Source organism: Stegodyphus dumicola, chromosome 8 (genome assembly GCF_044657685.1).
Source record: "Stegodyphus dumicola isolate Sdum_Otavi_A_Nest chromosome 8, ASM4465768v1".
NCBI classification, from domain to species: Eukaryota; Metazoa; Arthropoda; class Arachnida; order Araneae; family Eresidae; genus Stegodyphus; species Stegodyphus dumicola.
Genome location: NC_140775.1, coordinates 167,142,406 through 167,164,082, shown reverse-complemented (window position 1 = coordinate 167,164,082; position 21,677 = coordinate 167,142,406). Strand labels below are relative to the sequence as shown.

Below are 21,677 nucleotides of genomic sequence, written 5' to 3'. Positions count from 1 at the left end.
TTATCTTCTTTTTATATTAAAAAAATTATAAATATGAAGCTTTAATGTTATAAACTTTTGTGATTTGTTATAATGCAACCGAATAAGTATTAAATATGCGAACGCAGGTAATAAATATATGAAAAGGTTTTCTTAAAAAGTCTTCATAATTAGAATCAGCTTTTCAAAAAACAAAGATATTTTCAAAAATTGGATTGAAGATCGAAATTTCTATGGAATTATAAATTTTATTTATTTTCTAAAAATGCTCGAAGATTTTATGCTCTAGCTTTAGAAATATTATTTCCACTGCAGGTTTTCTAGCTCACATTTTCCATGTGGTGATATATTTGTTTGTTGCAGCTTAATGGTCTCTCCTAAGAAATAACTTTTTAAACCAAGTCATCGTTTCTAAAGAGAGCACATGTACGGTAAGGAATATATAAGATAAAATTCTAAATTTAGATCGTGATAACCCTGAAATCTTATTATTTCTTTTTTCTATCCTAAAAAGCGAAATATGCTAATACGCACGTTTCACTTTTATATGCTAATACTAAATCTTTCTGAAGTGCATAATTTCAAAATTTATCCTTATCGTAGGATTCTTATATGATGTTTAATATCGCAGGTATTCATATAGCGTCGAGAGTTTGTAAAAGAAGGAAAGTTAATCCGACAATGTTAAAAATTATTTACACAGAATCTTATAGTTAGTTAACCAATGGAAATTTCGTTATTCTTAATCAGTTACCTGTATGGTAACCTTTCCATTTCTTACGCTCTTACCTTTGTCTTGAATCCTGACGTCTGTAATTTTTCCTTTTCTGTCCCCACTTGTAAGCATGTAAACGTAAATCTGTAATTGTAAAACAGTGGACATATTCTTCTCTTTTCCACTCGGGAGATTATAATGCGTGGTTATCATGTGGTGAAATTAGGTTTTATTTCATAGTCTCTTCTGAAAACATACTTGCGAAAATCCTAGACTAATAAATACTATATATGGGAATTCCGTAACATCTCTACAAACAGCATTTTACGCGTTACAAATAAAATAAATAAATGATGATATTATCAAGTATATACTAATACAGAGCTTTAACATTTACAATGCATAATAATAAAAAATTTAGTTAAGAAATGATAATAATATTCAAAAATATACATTGTATCAAATTAGTATAAATATTAAGTGCAATGATAGTTAAATTTTGTTTAATAGATTATGGCAAAGCACACGAGGTCTCTTTCCTAAGGGAAGAGATGACTTTTTGGAAGATTTTGCAAAAGAAAGGCTTGTATTTATTCAGTCATCCGATAAATAATGCAGTTTTTAATACTACTTTCATTTTTAAGAGTTATAATAAACAAACAATGTCCTTTTTAAATCTAAAATGTACTCTTCTTGATTCTCCGCTAGTTTCTCATCAGCTGCGATGCGATTTTGGTCTACCAGGTTTTGTAGGACGTTCTCGTCGGGCTGTACAGATCTTCCAGATGAGGCTTGTTTCTAGGCTGCAGTTTCCGGCTCGGAATTTCTGGAACTACTCTTGGCATTGGTGAGTTGCTCGATTCTGATTGTCCAGCTTACGTCCTATTGTCTGATCCCCATATACTGCATTAATATTCTTATAATTATTTACCTGAACTCATAAAGTAAAATATGCAAAAAAGCCAGTGAAATCAGACAACATTCTTCAAAATTTAAGAATAATAACAGGAAAATAATAAACATTAAGAATTTAAACAAGGTAAAATTACTACCTGCTTTTATAGCAGATTGATTCAGGTTAGACTGCCCCCTTCCTCTTCGACTTTTAATGCAACTGAAAAAACTGCTATGTTATACATAATAAAAGCAATGAAATCGCCTATGTAATCTGCTCCTTGCTTAAACAACTGAAAAATGGATCGATTTACCAACATACAGTTAACATTCTCACATGAGCCACACTAATAATTAAATGATAATTTATAATAATAATGTATGTAGCACTAATTATTGGCAATTCAATTAACTAAGTTAAATTAATTATACTAATAGGTACAGCAATGCATATTGGTAAATCAAAATTTATTAATAACTTGAAAAATATCGAAATGAAAATGCAATAAAGAAAGTAAAATTAATGAAATATAAAGGCGATTATGCATAGGAACATAAAAGTGAAACTAAATGTTTAAGTGTTAAAGAATAAAAAAAACAATATTAACGACATGATTCATATAGAAAACACAGAACTGAATTCCAGATCTATAGCCATTCATAACAGGAAGACAAATAGAAAAGGAGTCTTCTTTAGTCTTCATGGTTAGCATAAACGAATTCCGATTCCCTGCCAGACTTAGAGCGAATTATCGTTTTGTCTGGATAGAACTACAAAGATTAAAAATGTTTTAAAACAAACCATTTTATTAAATCAGAACTGGAACATAAAATGCACGACTCCTGCTAACGAATCAACTAAGAATTTGGCGATGAAACTTCGAGTAATGTTTAATTTCAATATTTAATATAAGTCGTGGGCCATATATTTGATTCAACACGAATTTGGCTCAAACTTCTCACCGGCGTAACAATTTAAATGTGAGCAACCATAAAGCAAAGCCGAGCAATTTCAGTCTTATCTGAGTTAGCGAAACTTAATAACGTGGCTTCGAGAGGCGGAAGCACGCTCTGTTTTGCAATCCGAAAATGTCACCTTAAATACTTTCGAAATCATTTGCATTTTAGTAGGGATACGGAAAGAGAAGTGACAGTAAAGATCTAAATTATGAAACAATTGGTTATCCAAAATAAGGGTAACCTTACAAATTGGACTGGATTAGCTATGGTAAAAAGTTCTAAGGTTCTGTGAGAGAAGATTTGCTTTCTTGGAAGATTAATAAAATAAAATTAAGACAACAGAGGTACAGAAGATCTTTTTCTTAATGTATTGTAACTTATAGAAACATTTGGTATCTGTGTATTATATGTATATCTTCGCATGAGCGTCAAAGTTAATTTAAGACTAAATTATGAATACCGAACTCGTCTATAATTAATACTGAACTTCAAAATTAAGTATACCATATATAAGTATAGTGCCTAGATCTCAAAGTTTAGCCTCGCGACGTTCTGTACAGGCGTGAAGAGTAATACAATATGAAATTTTACTTCATAAGCTTTCGACCGTATTCCTTTTATTTGTAAAACTTGTGAAGGAGCCGTTGTTGTACAAATACTTTAAACATACATTTTAACAAACCGGAATGCTTTAAAACTGAATCATACGAACGCTATTTATGTTTGAAACAAATACATCTATTATACCCAATAGCAGTCGTATTTGATGATTTAACGTGAAAGTTTAAAGCAGAAAGATGCGAAAAGTTAATTTTCTTATTATAAATATCGTTCTTCATGTTCTTGAACACTTAGAGCTCTTTAAAAGCTCAGCAAATTGCAGTGGAACTAAACACCTTAATTTTTGACGAAAAATGCACTGTAAGGATTAATATTAAAGAACTACTTAACGAAATATTACAAAATATTTAATGCTACCATAACATTTTCAACTGTGAATATCGATGGATATTTTGCCTCATTTGTATATGAGATGATATAAACATATTCAAGAATAAACTAATGAAAGGATGGCATATCGATTATATTAATTATATTATTATCTGAGTATCTAATAATATTTCATTAAAAGTGTTTAAATGCATAAATGTAAACAAAATGATGCAACAAAATAGAGTTATTTATAAGCATAGAAAAAATTGCTAAATCGCAAATTAATTTTTATATAGTGAAAAATTAAATATATGAATTTAGTGGCAAAGTTGTTATGCACTTGCATGGTATTTTTGTCTTTTATTTATTCCATTACGCTTACTGAAATGTTTATGACAGAGAACGTTCTGAAAACTATCGTGTAAAATACGTTTAAACGATTTCTTTCTCTTGACTTAAATCTGTTGTTAGGAATCTCAGATATTTTTATAATAGTCATATTCGCATTTTTATAATATTACTTCGAAAGAGTAGTAGCACTCCCTAGTGCATGCTAGACTGCTGTAAGTAATACTTGGCTTCAGAAGTTTCATATTGTAATCCTGGAGAAGACAGAGTTGATTCCTAATGCTTCCTAGCTGTGAAACTTCTTCAAAGATCCTGACGTGCTAATATAGAGACAACAGCTTGTAAGACCAATTTTCGAGTTAAGACTCCTGACCTGTGCTTACGTATAGTCGTTATCAAGAATATTTGACATATTCGAGTAATTTATTATATGAGCCGTCATTAAAGGACCTAGGAATCTTTCAAGTATCAAAGTATAGTAAAGCCCCTGCTAACCGCCTTTAGCCGAAGTAATAATCTGAGTTTTTAAGTCTATGTTTAACTCAAAATCACAGCTAATTAGAGAGTAATTAAATTAAATTCGAGATTAGTTAGTTTATTTAATATTTGCGGAGGTTCATCTTTCATTGAAATATGTTTATTTAACAAAAATTAGTAAGTTATCATTGCAATGACATGCTACTATAGATTTCAACAGAGGATAATGCAAGTTATTAGGTAATCCCTTTCTCTCAAATTACATACCTCAACGTATACTGAATGTTGAAAAATCCACTTTAAATTTGTTGAATGTTCAAAACTGCAGAATTAGCAGAATTGGATGGAACAACGAAAGGAAAGAATACAGAAATTAAAACAAGAATTTATGACTTAAACAAAACCTTACAAAATAAATATTAGATGGTGATTTCAATTTAATTTTAATATTGGTTTCCAGTGACTATCTCAAAAGTTGACCTGAATGGGTTTTTCAAAAGTACTTAAAAGTAATTAATGCTTCTTCATTATGCATTTTGTAACAATTCAGAAGAAGGCGAACATAAAGACCCTTTCCCTCCGAGAAACTGAAATTCTGGAAATTAGTGGAAGCAATTTGTATTACATAATATTTAGAGTTAATTGCTTTTCTCAGTTGCAAGGCCATGACTTGCGCTAAGAAAGGTGACACAACACACACATATATACATTGTTTTACTTGCGTCTGCAGATCTAATTGAAATGTTATATATGTCAGCTGCAAAGCAACTTTAAGAGTTCGTAAGAATAACTCTGTGCAGATGAAGTATATGAAGGTATATATCTTTCACTGATATATATGAAGGTGAAAAGTATACGAAGGTGTTTTTTTTTAATTATAAAATGCATAAATTCTCTTCATACCTAAAATGAATATGTTATTAAATTTAATCTCTTAAACACAGGCTTTTAAAGAACTTTGCTCAAATTAGAAAATCTCAACAAAACTAGAAGAAACTGTTGGAAATAGAAATATGAAAAAGTTAACAGAAATCTCATCTTAAAGGGAACATAAACATCGTCATGTAATTGAATCAAAAGGCGTAAATTAGACTTTCTTTCTCGTCAATTTGGTAAGTGAATATCTAAAAGGAGACATATAAAAGCAACTTCTACATCCGGTCTAGCGACTAAAGCCTCAGAACACTAGAGTACATTCGAAGTCAAGATTTCCTTTTCAGGGTGCTACTTAGACAAAAACAGAAGCCACAGCGAATTCCCCATACGATTAAATCATGCAGAACGCATACTCAAATTTTAAATCTGATTTAGGAAAGATGTTAAAAAATATTTAAAAAGTTTTTTTTAAATTTCTTTTATATAAGAACGTAAAACAATTAATAAATTAAAATGAAAAAATCATATAGTTTAGAGGGAAAAACGGATTAAATAATATTTGTTATACAATTCGTCTACATTTTTGCATCCCAAATAATTAAAGTGTGGGCCGCTCTTGATAAATTTATAATGCAATGGTTTATACCTTTGAAAATGCAATCAAATTAACAGATTTCGTTATTTAGGCTTCAATGCTTTTGTTATCCGTAATAAAAGTGCAGAGGAATTCTAGCAAGAAAATTATATTGATCACTTTTTCCCACTTAACTGTATTATAAATTGTTAATCTATTTCTAGTTATTTAATTATTTTATGTTTTAAATAAAAGCTTATTTTTTTTAAAAAATTAATATTTTTATTGCCATATCTTTAATCTCAACGACAGGTTATGAATGAAACTAGTGAATCAACGACAGGTTATGAATCAAACTAGTGTCCGCAGTGAGTCTGTGTACAAAATCAGAGTTCGATAGCTTATCAGGGAATAGTTTAAAAATGGATAGCAGAATTCTGATCATAGTGATAAATACCATGAAGGAATTAGGCCAAAACTTACAAACCACGGCTAGTTTAAAAAGAAAATTCTAGAAAATTTCGTACTTAATATTTTCTTGTAATTATTGTTTTGAAAGATGGTGAGGAAGTTTTATAATATTTCAAATTTCGGGTATTTATAACAGATAATTTTTTTATATTAAAATCCCCAAACATAACATTCCAGGAAAATTAACAAAATGAATTCTTAAAATGAAATACTTTCTCGAAGAATGTAGATGACCATCTGAAATGAAAAACAAAAATAAATAAATCTGAAATGATTCAGATTTTAAGTTACGTCCAAAAGAGCGTTTTCCTAACATTTTGTGTGGTACCTTTATTTATTAAATATCATGTTTCTCGCACTTAAACCATAAAATTCAGTTCAACAGCACTATCGCAAAATATTCTTAAAATGGGCATATCTTTAGAATTTCCGATACATAGCGTAGCGCGCTGGAGATAAATTTTTTTTTTCGTACAGTATTGCCATTGCACGCTTTGAAATCGTTTAGTTTGTTAATCAAAAATTCGTTGAAGTGTTACAAAATATGAAATCAATAATAAAACAAATTTCAAATTCAAATTAAGCCTCACACATTCCGATATTCCATAAAGGATTACGTTATTCAAATTTTGATGGCTCTAGGTACCGTTGTTTTATCACAATGTGAGAAACATACGTACATTCATGCAGATTGTTCGTTATTTAATTTCTCTAAATATAATGCAGGGCAATAGTATTTGGTGACAACAATTTGAAAAGTGAAACAATGCTTTTAGTGAATTAACGCAAAATGCCAAAACGAAATTAATAGTCCGTCTGGACAAATTGCTCCTTTAGAATAAAAGAAGCTAACGAGAAAGACTTATGACCACAGTAATACAAGCAAGAGAGCCTTAAAACTACGTCTGCCACCCGTGCCGAAAGAGAAGCGATTCTGTTTCGCACTGTATTATATATTATTTTTTATTCCTTGTACGAAATTAAAAAAAAAAGAACTGTAACTGCGAAAAGTTTCGGGTATCATATTTCAACTGAAATATTCATTTTGACTATTCCCGAAACCCTACGGATGACTTTATTCCATGACGTCTCTACATATGGACATAATAAAGGACTCTGTTTACAAAAGCCGATTGTTAAATGGATTAAAAGGGCATTTTTTCATGTCGTCTGTATGTGCATATCTAAGTATGCATGTATCCCGCGTAACTCAAAAACTAGAAGTGTCGTAGAACGTTGAATTTTTATAGGGGACTGCTAAAATACCTAGTTGTGCACCTCGTATTTTTATTGCAATCCGCAGTCCCAAACGTTTATACATAGATACATCCTCATATCCGGGTTAAAAGTGTTTATCCGACTTTTATTTTCTCAGTGGGTCTTAGTGATATACTTCCAGTTGCAGAAGTGTTTTAAACGACGCAACTGACCGAGATATTGAATTCCAAAATCTGCAATTTTTGATATCATTTTCAGCTTGCCTTGTGAAATTGGTTAATTAAGTTAGAATAATTCGAGGAAAAAATTTTTAATTTAAGTGCAACAAAATTACAAAAATGTTTAAATGACGGAAACTGGCAGTGTCATATTAACAAAAATTAATTTTGGATGATTAATAATAAAATCTACTTTTTAATGCGGTCTCCTGGTTTCTATAGTTATATTTAAGAAATTTTATATTCGTTACGAAAAAATAAATTACAAGAAGTTTGACTTCCGTGCGACAAAAATTGACCGGGATACTTAGTTTCAAAATTTTCAGATTTTCCCGTCGTTTTCAGTTTGTCTTGATGGATGGGTTTATTTAGTTATAATAATTCGACGAAATAAGATCAAATGCAGTGCAGTAGAAAACACGTATAATTTAACAGGCCGTATAAGAAAGTCATATGGTCCCATCAATTTTTTTTAATGTGGAAAATCATGCAAATAATTTTTTTTTTATCTTTCTTGTTTTAAAAGAGGGCGAAAAATTGGTTTTATAATCTATGGGAAGTTAAAAATTTTATCACCGATACAGTTTTAGTTGTTAAAATTTTAAAACTGCAAATGCCAAACAGCGGGAAAAGAAACTGAGCGCTTTTGCCAAAATATTAAGCAACGACGTTAAAGTATTAGTCAAATTTAATTAAATTATTTTTCCGTTTTCTCTGATGGTGTAAACAATAAATTCCGAGATCTTTAGTTTATTCCTTAAACAGAGATATGATCTAAACGTTAAATTTAAAAAACTATAAGTCAAATTTTGAAACGCTTGCTTTACCACGTTGCATTGTCATTTACAATCAGTGTGTTTTCGGACTTTGAACTACTTTTTCGGACAAGTGGGTTAAAAATACTTGACAAACTTTCGATTATAGTGACAAACACCATAAGTGAAAATAGAAGCTCACAATAAAAAAAAAGAGATTATCTTGGTTTTAATTGTTTAAACATTCACAGCTGACATGCCAGTATATTTTCAGATAGAATAAGGCGCGGCGCATAATTATCTGAGAATATTTTCAACTTTGCGAATAGAATAACGCTGCCTATAACCTAAATCTTTTCTTTTTCTATTTTTTTCATGTGTTACATCTAGAAGAAGCTTTCTAGTTAGTAAATCATTCATTTTCCCTACTGATTAAAAACTTAAAAGGTTTGATATATCTCCAGATACTAATTTCTTAGATCTATACTTAATCAATAATTTCAAGTGAACACTAATAAATAAATAGCAAATGCTATCTTTTCAAGATCTAAGTCCTTAAGCCAAAACGAGTACATTTATTTTGTAGCTGCTCCTTAATTTAGAGTTCATTTAGCGTTGAATTTTATCGTTAATAATGTCTTAAAGCAAAAAAAAAAAAAAAAAAAAAATTCCGAATGTTACTTAATATCGCCACAATGTTTAGAACTACTTTTTGATTTTTCTTGATTAAATCGTTGTGAATATTTTAGTAATTAGAAGTCTTCTGTGTTTATCATATAAAAATTAAATTTTGTTTTTACAAATTACACCCATCGACAAAGCTTAAACTCTTCGGCAGGTATTCTAGAACCTGTAATTTTAAATGCACCTGTAGATTAATTAATTTCGATTTTTTAATTTTGAATATACATCTAGGATCTATATCTAGAAATTTATACCGTAAATTCACAACACATAGTCTACAACTATGTGTTGTGAATTTACGGTATAAATTTCTTTTCCTGTTCTGCACTGACGAAATGCCTACTTTCCGTTGTAATAAAATTAATCTTCACTTTTAGTAAGTTGAATATGGAAATGAGAAGAAGATAGAAAATTGAACTAAACCTTTTAATTCAAATAATAAAAATAATTTCGTATTTAATTTACAAGTGCAGTTGAATGTACTGCAAAATATCTGGCAGTATTGCCTTTACATTTTGTAAAATTTGCAAAATTTCCGTTTGGATGTGGGTTTTAACGGCGATACGATAGAAACATATTTAATGTAAAACTTTACAAAATCAGTTTAGATATTTTTCAAACATGCTAATGTCGAATATTGCACTATGTGTTGCGACGTTACTGTCATATACTTGCAAATGTTTCAAATTTTATACAGTTTTAATTTTTGAATATAAAATCAGTTTTGGAAATAAATAAATCTGTTTAGCCTAGAAATTTAATAAATATTTTCTTATATTGAATTATTAGTTCAAAGGAATTTGAGTCCCGAAAGACTATTAGTTTCGTTTTGGCATTTAGCGTCGTACTCCTATAAATGTCGGTTCATTTTTCAAACTGTTGCCACAAAATGTTAGAGTCCTGCACTATATTTAAAGAAATTAAATAATGAAAAATCTGCATAAATGTATGTCTATTTCTCGCATTGTGATAAAACAACGGTACCTAGAGAAATCCAATTTTGGATGACGTAAACCTACTGCGAATATGGGCATCTGAAATCCCAAATTTAAAAATTGGAATTTGTTTTATTACCGATTTCATATTTTGTAAACCTTTAACGAATTTTTGAGTAACAAACTCAACGATTTAAACGGCAACACTCTACGGCAAAACTCTACGGCAACGGTAACACTCTACGGAGGAAAAAATAACCTTTTTATCTCCAGCGCATCGAACTGTGTATCGGAAATTCTAAAGGTATGCTCGTTTTAAAATTATTTTGCAACATTGCTATTGAACTAAATTTTATGGTTTAAGGGCAAAACACATGATATTTAATAAATAAAGGTAACACACAAAACGTTAAAAAAACGCCCCTTGGACGTAATTTAAAATAAGAAACATTTCAGACTTTTTTTTAATTCTTCTAAAATCATATAAAATTTCAGTTATTATTTAGAAACCAACTTTAGAAGTCTTAGGATCATGTATGTTTAACTTTAGGATCATGTATGTATCAACTTTAGAAGTATTAGGAAATGTAACAAATGTTTATAGTGTTTTAATTGCAATTGTGTGAAAACGCGGCAAGATTTCTCTTTTTATTTGCAAAACAAATTTAGGAAATTAACGAATCAGTTTACCCTTTAAACGTAACAAATGTTTTACGATAAGGCAGCATTCAAGTTGAAGGAAAATCTGGGATCAACTCTGATATTCTCTAAAGAGTGTAAGAAAAAAGTTAAACAACCTTAAATTAAAAATCTAAATGCTGAAAGCATTACAAACCTTATTTATTTTACCTGATACTCTCAGGATCGCAGAGTGTCAATAATCTAATTTACGGGCTCTCCGCAATCTCTGTCGAAAATTGGAATTCTCCATAATTCGCTCTGATTGGTCAAAAGCTTTAAACTCCGATTGGTTAAAAAAACTTAAAATTTTTGTCTGTTTTATTTACAGTAGACCGATGACGTTAATGTTTATATTTTTATTACATGACTGCTGTATTTGTCTACGAGGACCCACACCTGTCTTCCAACCGCGAATGTTTTTTTTTTTTTTTTTTTTTTTTTTTTTTTTTTTTCTATTCTTATACCTTTCATTTTTAGTCTTTCTCTATCTTATATTTTCTTATTTTTTCTCATTATAAAAAAACTGGCGAAATTAAAAAGATATCCGAAATGAAGAAATTATCATAGTTAATGATAATTAATATAGCTGCAAGCCCAATTTAGCTGTTTAGGCTTTAAAATCAGTTTTTTTTTTAATTTTGTGGTTTTCCATCTATTTTGTTAAAAAATCAGTTACAGGAAACATGTGAGTATAATAAAATGAAAAAAATCTATTCGTCGTTTTCAAGCACATTTTCATATTGGAATAATTCTAATTTGCAAATAGCAATTCAGCACTGGTTTCGTTTGTATTTGTTGATTATGGCAAAGCACACTACAGCTATCTGCCTAAGAGGAGGAATGGTTTCGTGAAGGATTTTCTAAGAGAAACTTGCTCGCATACACGTTGCACATGGGAAAAATGCCCATGCAGCCAGCTCGTTCGCCTATAAACGAAGCCAGGTCGGAACTGCCAGCGATTTTACTACTCCAGTTCAGTAGCAAACTGCGCGTTCATAAATCTAAGCTGTGTTTGGTTTGTTTGCTTGTGGCAAAGCTCACGAGGATTTCGTGTTAATAAGGAACGATTCCTTCATGGAGGACTTTCTAAGAGAAACTAGCTTGTGTCTACGTCATACAAGGGAAAAACCAAGAACATGCCCATGCAGCCATTCCGCTTCCCGAGGTTACCACCAATATTCAGCGGCTTTACCGTTGCTTTTCCGCAAAAGAGAATAAAATTAGAAACGAAGCACACCAGTGTAAATTAGACATACATATTGAATAAAGCTCCATCAAACTTAACAATTTATAATATACTAGTCATTCTTATAGCTACTTTCTAATTGCTGATGTTATTCGTAATTGTTATTATAATTCAGAGATAGAATAATGTGATGTGTGTTAAGACAAATTTTTCCTTCAGTTTTAAAAACATTAAATGTGCTACTTATTTATACACACATTTACATTTAGAGATTTTGTATGTATGAATTCAGAAAATCAGTTGCCCATGCTGGTATATTTAATAATTAGCCAATGCCTAGGAATGGAAGAGAAAAACACTATATCAGTTCCATAAGTGAAATTAGTTTGTTTATTAAAAAATAATCAGTTTGTTAATTTTATTTAAAACAAGAATATTTTCTTTTAAAATTTCAGCTTTTACTGTCAAAGAATATTTTTTGGATAATCTAATAATAATGACTTCATTCGAAACATAAACATTCTGTACTTTTATTATTCGAAAGTTTATTCTTTTTAAAATTTTAGCACTGTATTGTTACGAATTTTGTACAATGTAACGTGAACGGTTGTATCGTGAAGTGGTAAGTGGATATGTCGCTGAATTAACGAGATATAACCAAGATAGCATTGACTTAGACACTCGCAACGTTGCCGATTCATGAAATCAAGCCCTGGTCACATGGCATAGTAAGATACGGACGAGGATATCATCTCTGATGAGAAGTCGGAGGAAAAGACAAGGAGAGAAGTACCAAGGAAAAAAAGGCCTAAGATATCTGACAGGTAATAAAACATGACAAGAATGGAGAAAAATCCGAAAGGATCCAATGACAATTCTTCAAAATGGCAAATGCAAGACATTCAAAAAACACTACTATAGACCAAAAAGATCAATACTACAAAATAACAACACTAATTCAACCCAAACAACTTATTTACAATACAACATCGGTCAGTACAACATCAACATCAGTCAGTACAGCATCATAAGAAAAGGTCCAAACAACTTAGAAAACAGCACAGATTGAATCTGATAGAATGGAAGTATCAACAGCCACCGATTGAGCGGCAAGGAGAAGAACTAATGGTCTCCATCCATGATAGTGTGTGCTGCCAATGAACGTATATTGCGATCATCGAAGAGAATATCGTAGTTGAAGACTTGAGAATAGTTCAAGATAGCATTGGTTTGGAGAACTAATTTTTGTCGAGAAATTTGGCGAGAAATCGCTAAAATTCTCCAAACGTGGCGACATTTTGGTCCGGTCCATGTATAAGTGTCATTGATGATTTAACTGGATAAATATATTTGATCCCTATATGTAACTGTAACAGTAAGTCTTTTATGTAATTTTAACCGTATATGCTTTCCAGTAATTTCAAGAAATGGAAGGTACTGGAAATTCCTCAGTGGCCGGAGAGAAACTGTATGACCAGACAGAGCGTCAATTCTCAGTTGTTTAGTTCAAAGTTGACATATGAGTACTAAGAGATCTCCGTTCGGGTTTCAGTTAGCTGGCTTTTCATTCCGTTGTGTTTAACGCTCTTGGTAGCTTGATGTGGTAAATATTGATTAAACTTTGTCATACTGGAGAAGAGTTTCACGAGTACTTTTGTGGAAATCCAGAACTGTAAAGTGTTTCTTTTGGGAAAATAAATTTTATCAAGCTATCATCAGTTCTTTGTGCATACATACAATTACGAACCTGTACGCACGTAAAAATGTATTTAGTCAATATGTCCACCTGCTTATTTTCAGACTAAACTGCTTGGCTGCAGTTTTCTCTCCCCCAAATTGCAGTCATCATCTTCAGGACACTGATATGTACGCATTGTTATATTTTCCACAAAGGGTTTCTTATTGAAGTATAAGAATATATCGATCATTTTTTTAACTAGGAAAATAGTAGAATAGTATTTCATTCATTTTCTATCCCTTTTATTAATGTTCATAATGAAACATAATCCAGGATATATTTTGAATCAGAAATTCAGCTTTTTAAAATAACAAAAAACGTATAATAATACTAATAATAGTTTCGAATCATGCTTGAATTCTGAAAGTATTCGTTTACTAAAACATTCCTCACACTTCCAACGCCGCGCATAATTTTGCTTTACCATAATCTACACAATTAAAAGCTTCCTATAAACTACAACTTACAAATGTCACAAATACTAGATTACAACATGTCTTTGCATACTAGCATGTTATGCAAAAGAGACTCAGCAAGGATATCCCGCAGCTAATAAGCACAAAATATTTTGGATAAAATTTAAAAGATAATTAAGTAAATTAACAGCATTATTAAACACTAAATAATAACATTATTATAATTAAAAATAAATTAATAACACAAAAAATCTGCAAGGTTCAGATTTTAAATTATGTCCAAAGAGGCTTTTTCTTTAACGTTTTTTGTGTTACCTTTATTTATTAAATATCATGCTCTTTGCACCTAAATCATAAAATCAGTTCAATAGCAATGTAGATAAATAATTTTAAAATGAGCAGATCTTTAGAATTCCCGATACACAGTTCCGCGCCCGCTGGAGATAAAAAGGTCTTTTTTTCCCACCATAGAGTTTTGCCTTTGCTCGATTTTAAATCATAGAGTTTGTTACTCAGAAATTCGTTAAAGTTTTACAAAATGTGAACTCGATAATAAAACAAATTCCAATTTTCAAATTTGGGATTTCAGATACCCATATTCACAGTAGCTTTACGTCATCCAAAATTGGAGGGCTCTATGTACCGTTGTTTTATCACAGTGCGAGCAATATACATACATTTATGCAGATTTTTCATTATTTAATTTCTTCAAATATAATGCAGGGCTCTAACAGTTGATGGCAATAGTTTGAAAAGGTAAACGGACATTTATAGTGATTCAACGCAAAATCGCAAGACGAAAACAATAGTCCTTCAGGAACAAAGCCCCTTTGAACTAGTAAATTAAAGTCATAAATCAACTGCTATTTATTAACATTTAACTAATCATCTGAAAGAAAACAACATTTTATTTTATATTTATCCACTTGAGGCAATTGCTCAATTCCTCTTTTAATTTATAAGTTAAATTACTTCACACAGTTCAGCAATATTAAGTGCCGTGATTATTGTAGCTTTTAAATTTTTTTACCTTTAGCTGGGATCTTTTAAATTGCTCGCGTATTATTAATCATTGAAAGGCTGTCTGTATTGCGGCGGACAGGTAAAATCGCTGAACACTAGTGGTTCAACATGGATTCAAATCTCGGTGAGCCGCATAGTTTCTTCTTGATTTTCCCCATATGTAAATTGAATGCAACTAACCTTACGAAAATGTCAATAAAACATATATCAAATTTCATGGATGTACTTGAATGTATAGTGTCTGTATGTTATGGGGACACTCAAAATATAGGGCTACCCGAAAGTTGCTGGTAAGGAAAGAAAGGTGGGAGACCCTAGAAGCTGTCCCCCGGGATGCTCTCTTTCAAAACTGGAGTGAAACTGGGCAAAGTCGTACTGTCAGCTATATGTTGCTCAAGACACATGCTATATGTTGCTCAAGACTCATGCTATATGTTGTTCAAGACTCATGCTATATGTTGCTCAAGACTCATGCTAACTACTGATGCTGTCAAATACTCATTGCCACTATAAAATTCGTGGGAAAATTAAGATTAAATCAGAAAAATTTAGCAGTAGCACAACAGAATATTTTGTAATTTTATCCCAGTTTTCTATTAAATAAGTTAGTGATTATCTGTAGAATTAAAAAAAGAATCTAAGTATAATTATGTAAGGATATGTGTAGATGTTCTACAGAGATTTATGCAGAGATTCTATAAACATTTATGCGGTTTCAAAAGACCTCCAAGTGTAGAATTTTATAGAATGTGCATAGAATCAACTAATAGCAAAATTCTCCTGAAAATATCAGATCCAGTTTATAGAAAATTGGAGTATAATTATAATGAAATTCAAACAAGGTTCCTTGCTTTAGTTTGTAATGAAAAAAATTTCTACAAGCTTTTAAATATTTAAAAGCACTACAAAATCAGCAAAATTTTCTTTTGGAATTAAAAGGACGGAATTTTGAATTAAATTTTCATTTTTGAATGGAATTTTATAACCTAATTGAAATGATCTATGACTTGGATGGTCGAGTAAGAGCGTTCGAAATAATTGTGATCTTTTTCTCTTATAAAATTTTCAGTATTGTTTTGATTTCAAAGCCTATTTAAATGAAAATAAATACATTTTAAATAATAAAATCTAATTAAATGTAGCCATTTTTCTTATGAGTGATAAGTATATTATAGTTTAAAGCATTAATTTCAGGAATTAAAATTTTAGAATTATCAACATGAATTTAATCTTTTAATTGATTTTATATTTTAAATTGATTTTATGCTTTTGAAAGTTTTTCTTATTACATAAGCCGTACTGCACAAAATATTTCAGAAAGTTTTTTCTGAATTTAGAAGCTAAAAGTTATTAAACTTGAGGGAAAACAAAAGCAAATAATTCCACTCAAAGACTTTTCAACACTTAATAAAAATGTTTATTCTTACTCTTCTCTATCCCCCATAGCGGATTAGAAACTAAACATTTACTTAGACCACAGTTTACAAATTTTGAATATTTCTATACAGAGCCATTTTATAAGGTTCTTTTAAAATTTCTATACGATTTTGTAAAGCAATATTCCTATAGAATTATGTTCATTTAAAGCTTTATAAAATGTCTTCAGAATTTTGTACAGAAATACTTCTAGAGTATTACCCGTAGTGTGCATAGGAATGTTTATATAGGTACATTAGCCTCAATAAGAATTTTCATAGTTATAGTTTGAATTGAAATTCCTCCATCTCTGTTTAGACAGATATCACTCATCTGCTTTGTTGTAGAGTCATTAGGTTAATTGGAAGCAGAAAAGATGAAAAATATGCAACCGCCTTCGCCGGGAATCGAACTACGAACTTCTGGAATTCTGGCCCAGCGTGCTACCGTTACACCACGAAGGCACGCAAGGGAAGTGGGAGAAATACCTTATATAGTCCCCTTTTAAAGGGCGACTAGGGTTCTAGGGGACCTAGTCGCCAAATCTTGGGTGCGAAGAATCATCATCCACAGCCCTTTTAGTTCGGGCGCCACTTGTAGAGTCAGTTATGAAGAGGTAAACAGTAAGCTATAATTTAGAGACATTTGTTATTTCGAAGCGGAAGATGTGAAAAATGGGCAATCTCCTCGCCGGGACTTGAAACACTGACCTCTCGAATGCGCTTCGAGCGTGCTGATCACTACACCACGAAGGCGTGCTAAGAGGGTCTAAGACTTTTCGCCGTCAAGATATTCTTTTCTTTACATGACTGTATTATATCTTGCCGTATTATACTCACATTAAATTTATTTAGTTTGATAATTCTGTTTACCTTTTGTATACTTAGCTTGCTTGTAATATATATCGTTATTTACAAGAATAAGAAATTACACACAGTTAGTTGGAAAATTATGTCAGTATCAAAGAGAACTGGGGCTAAATTTCTGATATAACAGAAGTTATATTACGGATTAGGCGGGGGCAATATTTACATAATTCGCCAAAAGTTCTTGAAATGTTAATCGGCTAGTTCAGAGTAATCACTCAGAAAAGCAGGAAATTCACATTCTTATAAAAATCTGAATGGAAAACGGAATTACTTTGGAATCTTGTTAGCACATTACTCGCTTAATATGTCATGTGTAACGGTGCATTTCTATAAAACTGTGCACAAAAACATTTTATATATTATTTTATGTAAAATGTTTATTAAATTATTAAACTAAGCAGAGTTATTAATTTAATTCAACTTAATATAATACGGCAAGATATAATACAGTTATGTAAAGAGATATATGTTTTGACGGCGAAACGGCCACGACGAATAGTCCCATTTCCCACTAAGAAGGATATAGAAATACCTTATAACACTTTTTTTATGACGTAAAGGACCAAACTAAGCCTGAAGCATGTTGATGATTATGCTACGAAGAGTCTATTGATTTACCCCTAATATGTTATTATATTTGTGTTTATTAAATATGAGTTTTTTATTATGATTAGAAAGACCAGTTTAACAGATGTTTACTAATTCATGGGAAATGATCAAAACGTTTTTTGAATATAATTTATTTTAATAATTTAAGGCGAGTTTTTGCTAAGTTCAGAAAACTCTAATTGAGGCCTAATCCTGATCGCCATTTACGAGTATTGAAGATTATGCAGGAGGTATTTTCAGCAGAAAGAAAACAATAGCTAAAAGTTTGGAGTTAGCATATTTCGGAAGATAAGGTACATTTAGCCAAAAATTAGAGTTTAGAGACATATGTAGGAGCCAATATGGCCGAAATCTTTGATTTTCGAAAGTTAAAAAGAAAAAATCTGTCCATGTGGCGCTTTTGCACCTGCAGCCTCTGAAGCATTTAGATTGCGCTTCGAATATCTTTTATGGCTGCATAATATTATCTAAAATTAAGGAAGAGACTAAGTTTCAAATTCCTATGAAACAGGTGTATCCTCTCCTCATCACGAATCTTTGATAGATTTGCATTTTGTTTCCCAGTTGATCTAAACTTAGCAGTCCAAAACAAAGTCATAAACTGACGTCAATATAGAAATCCCAATCCGAGTCCAGGAAATCAGTAATAAACTTTACAGCAAAACAGAACGAAACGAGGCCAAGTCTATAGAATATTAAATACAGTATCTGAAATATGTGGCAACCATGTTCTAACGCCAGATATTAGCGCCAAGATCTCAAAATAACATTCATGCAATTAATCCAAAAACTTGAACTTGATTTAATTCGTAACGCATAAAATTATTAAGCGATTAGTTTCAATTTCAGACTTTAAGGTTCCCCCCTTTAAGTCTTTATGCTTGTTAAATTTTATTTACATTGGCTCTATGACGGAATAATGTAATTTCCTGAAACGCGAAATATATGATCAGAATCAGCTGTATATTATCTGATAAAAGTATATTAGACTATGATAAGGAACACATGAAAAATATTCTGCGAAATAAATTTATTTTCAAAATTTAGATTTTGTTTTCTATTATATTAGTTTACTGTATGTCTAATAAACATTTCTGAATGTGATATACGATTTTTGAAATTACTTCCCTATTTTAAAATAGTAAAAATTATTAGTAGTTACATCTATGTTTAATACATTAGGCAGGTAGAAACAACATTCTCTCTCTGATGTGCTATCATTCTCTGCGTTCTGATTTGAACGGTTCATGAACGCGGTAGATATTTACAAAAATACCGCATGTCAGCGATGTTTCCGAAAACTTTGTCAAAATGTAATGTTTAAATTAAAGCACTTTTCGAAATAATTAACGTTCTCTAAGATTCCTGGGGGTATTAAAGCAACAAGAATAAATGTAATATTCGTAACAGCTGAACAAGAAGATCTTATACTTAGACCTTCAAATCGAGTCCTGAAAATTTACAAATAATATGCTCATTCTGGCTGCTTTAACACCTCCAACAATTATTACTCGACGTTTTATTTTAACTCAGGTTTTGTGAGATGTCGTATGTATTAGGAAGCTGAAGAGCGAGTACGAGTATGAGCATTTTCGTCTCATGCTGTTGTAATCATTTAACTTATATTTTAGCCTTTTGTGAAAATGTGGGCTTTTTTGACAAAGAACGTATTGGAATACAAGTACGACATATTTTCAATACAGTTAAAACGAAGCGTTTATTTTACTTTTCAGTTTTTTTTATTGCCTACACCTAACTATTTGCTTTTTACGTTATTACGCTCCTAATATCTAATGTGCTTGTATTTATCTAGAGAGCGAGAAATTGTTCTCAGCTATCCAAACGAATAGTACTGAAATATCATGCCATTTGGCTCAATATTTAAAGCAATAAATTGTTCGTTGTGTTTATAAAAATCTGATCTGGACACCACATGACTTCCTTGCACAGCCTGTTAAATAATACACATTTTTTGCTTCATTTTATTTAAGCCTATTTCCTCCAATTTAATTAGAGATATATTTCTCAATTACTTAATTCAGTTCTCACTTCGTGGCAAGGCAAAAACGCATAAAACTTTAAAACATCTTCATTAAAATTGTAAGATACAGAAAAAAAAAATAAAATAAAATACCAAACACAGTTAAAAAAGCAATTTTTACAATTAAAATTAAAAGGTCTACTTAAAAACAACAATGCACCAGCAGACCAAACGACAGAATTTTAAACATAGCACAGAACTGAAAATTTACTTTTACATTACTAAAGTGTTACGTTACTTTCTGCGCTAATAAAACGTTTTTACTGTTTTACTGTAAACGCTTTGGAGCACCTGGAATATCGAAAGTTGCGTTCTATTGAGTCCCACACATATTTTATCGGTTTTAAATCTGAAAAATATAGAAGCCGCTGTATCCACTGGATACCTTCCTCTTATGATATTCGATCACTAATACAGCGCGAAAGATACAACAGTCCACTAGGAAGACATTATTACATTTCTAAGGAAATTGACCATTAGTAACAAAATCCTCATCTCTGTATATTTCAGCATTCATAGTTTCACTAGTAAAACCCGTGCGGCCATTCAAAATGATACTTACCCACTGCAGTCTACCATCTTTGTACCGATGTTCTTTAGGCTTTTTTTCAGTTCTTTAAGGATTTTTTTTTTTTTTTTTTTTTTTTTTTTGTGTGTGTGTGTTCCCACTCCCCACTCCTGATCACATCAAGTCTGGAGTCATTCTTCAAGGAAAAAGAAGACTTCTAAGTGAAGACAATTCTGCTTTATTTCATGATATACTCCAATCATGATAATCTCTGCACCATTGCAACCGGACGCCTTTTACAATCCGAATTAGTTGGACATTAATAACGGATTTTCTTGTATAGAGCATTTTTGTACAGCCTGTCACTCACTTTATATCTGGATAGTTGAGCTCCTCTATCTCTCGTGTAATCTGGACTGATTTCAGATGCCCGTTTTCTATTTAGACAGGAATTGTTTATCTTAGAACAGCGCACTTAGCAACGTGGCTTTGACTAGGCAAGGCAGACCGTGTCTAAACCACCTCAAACACTCACTTAAACATACGCGAGCTAACTTGCATTCTAGTGAGAAAACGGAAAGAAAGAGTATCAGTAAAGATCCTTAACATAAAATAACAACAAATTAAATAAACTCTAGAAAGTCTTAAAAAAGCGGAGTAACAGATGAGCTCCTACAATACGTGATAAAGATAGTTTCTAGAAATTGTATTCCAAGATTACAAATTTATCAAAATCGAAACGCAATGAGGTTGCGTAGCTGAAAGCTATAGTAGAAAATAAGGAAGTTTATCGTCATTTACACGCGGATATATATATTTTTCTGTATGTGTCAGAGAAAAATGTAATAAAAGAAAGAGAATATTTTATCATTATTTTTCTTAAGTATTGTCCCACTTGGAAAGTTTGCGTAATTTGTTTTATTTTGCGTAAGTTATTTAGTGTTAGAATTATTTGACATAAATATCAGCCTAAAAAATTTAATCTTCTGCTGTCAGTTCCTTAGAATTTCAAAAAGCTCTAGAGACATTAGTTATTTCGAGGCCGGAGAGATGAAAAATGAGCAACGCCTTCGCCAGGAATCGAACCACGGACCTCTGGAATACGCACCCAGTGTGCAGACACCACAAAACGAAGGCTGGAGAAATACCTTAT

At 31.2% G+C, this 21,677-nt stretch overlaps 1 long non-coding RNA gene across 1 annotated transcript; it reads right to left on the bottom strand.

Moving 5' to 3' along the window:
- Positions 1 to 1,295: 1,295 nt before the first annotated feature.
- On the bottom strand, positions 1,296 to 11,048 carry LOC146996023 (uncharacterized). Its single transcript, XR_004759369.2, has 2 exons — positions 10,873 to 11,048; positions 1,296 to 1,597 (listed from the first exon to the last, which is right to left on the bottom strand). It is a non-coding gene; the product is annotated as an uncharacterized LOC146996023 (long non-coding RNA).
- Positions 11,049 to 21,677: the final 10,629 nt, after the last annotated feature.